The 5,000-nt window shown below is 48.4% G+C and overlaps 2 non-coding genes across 2 annotated transcripts in view; both read left to right on the top strand.

Annotated features, from left to right (window-relative positions):
- LOC139997015 (small subunit ribosomal RNA) overlaps positions 1 to 113 on the top strand; it is a 1,924-nt gene extending 1,811 nt beyond the window's left edge. Inside the window, exon 1 of the ribosomal RNA XR_011802505.1 lies at positions 1 to 113. This exon is cut by the window's left edge and continues 1,811 nt beyond it. This is a non-coding gene — a ribosomal RNA (small subunit ribosomal RNA).
- A 2,829-nt stretch (positions 114 to 2,942) lies between these two features.
- Positions 2,943 to 3,097, top strand: LOC139997000 (5.8S ribosomal RNA). The gene has a single exon (XR_011802489.1). It is a non-coding gene; the product is annotated as a 5.8S ribosomal RNA (ribosomal RNA).
- The last annotated feature ends 1,903 nt before the right edge of the window (positions 3,098 to 5,000 follow it).

Consider the following 5,000-nt stretch of genomic DNA (forward strand, 5'->3'; position numbering starts at 1 on the left):
GCCAATGTGATAAGCATTGCCGATGTTACCGGGAAGATGACCAAACTTGATCATTTAGAGGAAGTAAAAGTCGTAACAAGGTTTCCGTAGGTGAACCTGCGGAAGGATCATTAACGAAAAATACAAAAACACAAAGAATATATTTGACTTGAACACTGTATAATAAAATATATATAATATCGTCGGTAAGGAGCCGTACTCCTCCTATATCGACACAAAGTATATACGACGTATTAACAAGCTATATACTTTGACAAAAGCCAAATTTTTTACAATAAGGAGGTGAGAGACGCTCCAGTTACGAAACTATACGAAGAGTGTGGCACTCTCTCTCGATCATCGGGATGAAGAGATATACTTTTACACGAATAATTCGAGGCGCCTGCGTGAGGTCGTACACAGAAAGACCCGCCGTCTCCGAATAATATTATAACAAACGAAAAACTTAAAAATATTCTCGAGGCGCCTGCGTGAGGTCGTAAACAGAAAGACCCGCCGTCTCCGAATAATATAACACACGGAAAACTTAAAAAGATTCTCGAGGCGCTTGCGTGAGGTCGTACACAGAAAGACCCGCCGTCTCCGAATCCTATAACACGAAACCGCTACTATTAATAATAATAATAATAATAACGATATGTGAGGGAACTTGAGCTGAACACATATCGAAAAAACTAAAAGTTACAGTGGAAACCACGTGTAATGAGAAATGCGATCGAGGCGCCTGCGTGAGGTCGTACACAGAAAGACCCGCCGTCACGATCTCGTATTTCGTATTTGCATCGTGGAAATCCAACGAACGAACAATATAATATATAAACTAAAATCTCTAAAGTGCCTCGTGTCGGAGAGATCACTGCTCACACCTCTTCTATATTTCGTAGTTGCGTTGCGTAGGCCTCACCTCCTAGCAACGGGACATAAGGAAGACTGCTCTTTGGGATCGAACGAAGCGTCTATAACGAGTCGTCGACGAGAGCGAAAGAACGCGAATAGCGAGCCGCAGAAAAATAGGATACCGAATTATATATCTTCGAAGGTTCTCTTCGAAGATCCATGGATACCTATATCTGCGCGTCTCCAGCTATCTCGCGCGTCTCTCCAAACTCTCGTCGTTCCTCGAAACGTGCTTCCTACCCAAAGGGCGTTCGTTCTTCCTATGTCGTTTCGTTGTCGTTCGTTTCAACGGCGAACGATATACGATGTTCGACAAAACGAAACCACGTTGTACGTTCGTACTCGTGGATCGGGTAACCTAGAACGAAAACGCATTGCGTGGATGTTGGCCCGAAAAGATATATACCAGTGCGAGTGATGGTAAAGAGTATAACGATTCTTAACTAGACGAAGTTGGTTCGGAGGGGACCGCCGGCCGTCTCTCTATCCTCGCGAGTCTAATGCCTCGTTCCGTCGCTAGAGTTTTTCAAACTCTGCTTCTGGCTATCGGGAAGAATAGACCGCGCGCGCGAGGAAGAGGAAGGACGACCGTGCGCGTCCCATCGATTTTTTTTATTTTTACCTGAACCACCGAAGTCGATTCAGAGGGGACCGCCGGCCGTCTCTCTATCCTCGTTGTCGTGAGTCATATGCCTCGTTCCGTCGCTAGAGTTTTTCAAACTCTGCTTCTGGCTATCGGGAAGAAACGACCGCGCGAGGAAGACGACGACGACGACCGTGCGCGTCCCATCGAATTTTTTTTTATTTTTACCTGATCGACGGAAGTTTCGTCCGGTTCGTCTCTTTTACCATCGTCTCGTCGACCCGTTCAGAGGGGACCGCCTGTCCATATCCTCGTTGTCGTGAGTCATATGCCTCGTTCCGTCGCTAGAGTTTTTCAAACTCTGCTTCTGGATATCGGGAAGAAACGACCGCGCGAGGCCGATGGCTGCGAGTCCCATCGAATTTTTTTTAAACGCACGCACACACATACACCTGAACGGAGATGCGTTCCTTTTCGTCGCGATTTTTCGTGCTTTAGTCGTCGTTGTCGCCATCCGTTCGGAGGGGACCGCCGGCCGTCTCTCTATCCTCGTTGTCGAGAGTCTAATGCCTCGTTCCGTCGCTAGAGTTTTTCAAACTCTGCTTCTGGCTATCGGGAAGAAAAGACCGCGCGAGGAAGAGGAAGGACGACCGTGCGCGTCCCTTTCGAATTTTTTTTTATTTTTACCTGAGCGACCAAAGTGGATTCAGAGGGGACCGCCGGCCGTCTCTCTATCCTCGTTGTCGCGAGTCTAATGCCTCGTTCCGTCGCTAGAGTTTTTCAAACTCTGCTTCTGGCTATCGGGAAGAATAGACCGCGCGCGAGGAAGAGGAAGGACGACCGTGCGCGTCCCATCGATTTTTTTTATTTTTACCTGAACCACCGAAGTCGATTCAGAGGGGACCGCCGGCCGTGTCTGTATCCTCGTTGTCGTGAGTCATATGCCTCGTTCCGTCGCTAGAGTTTTTCAAACTCTGCTTCTGGCTATCGGGAAGAAACGACCGCGCGAGGAAGACTACGACCGTGCGCGTCCCATCGATTTTTTTTTACCCGAACGATGGAGATGCATATCGGCTGTTTGCTTCGAATAACTGGACGAGAGGAACGAACATATATATATATCATGGGCTAGCCACCGTGCGCTTTCTTCGCGAGATCGTGTGCTGTACAGAGGATTCAGAATCGGGTGTTATATCCCCGTCGTTTCCTGACGAACGGAGCTTCGATCTCGTTGGTTGTTATATATTATAATGCACTTTACGCCCGGTCGGCGGGCTGCGTGTGTCGTCGCGCAGTCCGTCCGATTTCGTTTTCGAACGTATTTTCGTGTCGTCAATCATATGGCGACTTCCGCGCGTTCGATTCCCGTTGGTCGGACGTTTGTCGGATATCGGCTTCTTTCGAACCGAGAATAAGAGTACAAAAACCTGAGTACACAAACAAAAATCCATGCATAAACGATTACCCTGAACGGTGGATCACTTGGCTCGTGGGTCGATGAAGAACGCAGCTAATTGCGCGTCAACGTGTGAACTGCAGGACACATGAACATCGACATTTCGAACGCACATTGCGGTCCACGGATACAATTCCTGGACCACGCCTGGCTGAGGGTTGCTCACGTAAACCTAAGACTGCTTGCGTTGCGTATCGTTGCTCTCGGTCCGTATCTCTCTGTTCTTTCTTGCCTCGTCGACAGCCCGCCGTCGTTCGTTTTATCTTTAAACGAACGTTTCTGAGTCGGAGGACGAGCGCCAAGCAAAAGAATACGAATTAAAGAGCGGTCGAGGGCTCGTACGCGACGTACGAGCGATTGTTGGACGTTCGTCGGCGTTCGTCGCTGGATCGTGTGGAGACCGGCGTACGCATGCTCTCGATACAAATATATATGAAAAATCTATCGCGTTCACGGGAGACTCGCAAAACTACCTCCGTCTCTTCTCTGTCCCTTCTTGGCTTGACAACCCGCCGTCGTTCGTGTTTTACGAACGTTTCTGAGTCGGACGAAGCGCAAGAAGAAGGATACGAATTAAAAGAGCGCGGAGAGAACCGTCGTCGTCGACGCGGTTATCGAGATACACAGAGCGAGTTTTCTTCGTGGCCGATTTTTTTTTTCTTTTTGTATCAGCCTCTGCTACGTTTTGTTAGTCTTCGATAAGCACGAATGACCGCGCCCCCGACGTCGTCTTAAATGAATTTTTGGCGAGACTGAGAGAAAGCAAAAATATTTTTGAACAAAGTCAGTCGAGAGAGGAGAGAAAAGAGAACCAAGATATTAAAACCTAAACCTAAACTTGGTGGCGTAACGAAAAACTGTGTGCCTTAAAGAAACACAACCGTCTTTTCATCAAGATGTTTTTACTCGTACAGCCCCAGGGATCGAATACCCACTCCGTCTGTTCGTGCGGCAGAGATGTATTCTGCAGGCGCGAGACGACTGACGAGAAGACAACGAGGACCGTCGCATCGATGGGTCGTCGTTGCGTTTTTCATCCTCTGTGCTTTTTTCTGTTCTTCGCGAACCCAGAGAAAGCCGTAGATCCGGGAACGGACACACGAGATTTCTTCGAACGCTGATGACTTAGGGAGATGATCCCCAGCGTTGCGCGGAGATCGGAGAGTACGCGTACATGTATCGGGACGAATTTTTCCCCGTCGGTCGCGTATCTCTCTGCCCGCGCGCCTGGCCCAAAGCCACGTTCGTCGGAAATCAACGAAAAGTGTGTTACGATCTAGCGTGCGTCTACGATCGGCTATATTTAAGGGTGACGAAGAAGAGAAAAGCTCACGGTGTTGCGCAACGTTTCTGTACCCGATTTTAAGATGTGCATGTGAGTCCGTTACAAAGTTGTTCGGATCGTCGAAAATAGTCGTTTTCGTCGTCGTGCGAAAGAGAATAATCTCTGACATTGGCACGGAGAGATCGCGCAGAGGAAGAGAACGATCCTCTTTGGCGAGGCTCGAGAAAGACTAACGAAACTTGATTAGAGACGAGGTATACACGCGCCGTACGTACGACGTACGCGCGTGTGATTTTTTTTTGCTTTAAGGCGATTCGGCGCTCCGAGTATTAGAGAAAAAGAGATCGTTGGTCATCCCATGTCTCTTCGTCGTCTATCGCTGGACCGCGCATCCTAACGTATCGCCGGTCGTCCAGTCCCCGAGTAATAAATTCACCCCGTTGTGTACGTCTCGCGCTCGCTTTTCCACTTGCGTGAGTTCCCGTGCGTTTTCGTCGTTGGTACAGAGCAAAGAAACCGATATGTTATATACATGTCGCGTGTTCGATCTCTGTGCCAGCAATAACAGGCGAAAACAAGGAACCGCTGGAATCGTCGAGAAGAGAGAAACGGCTACGGGAGATATATTATACATAACACGTGTATATATATATATATATATATATTATACAAAGAGGACGGGCGTTAAAAACCGGAGATCGTTACGGGTGTCTTGCGTGAGTCTTAGCTCGAACATGATACGACGAACGAAGTTTAAAAGGCACTTTGGCGAGATGCAT

Source organism: Bombus fervidus, unplaced genomic scaffold (assembly GCF_041682495.2).
Source record: "Bombus fervidus isolate BK054 unplaced genomic scaffold, iyBomFerv1 scaffold0025, whole genome shotgun sequence".
In the NCBI taxonomy this organism is placed as follows: Eukaryota; Metazoa; Arthropoda; class Insecta; order Hymenoptera; family Apidae; genus Bombus; species Bombus fervidus.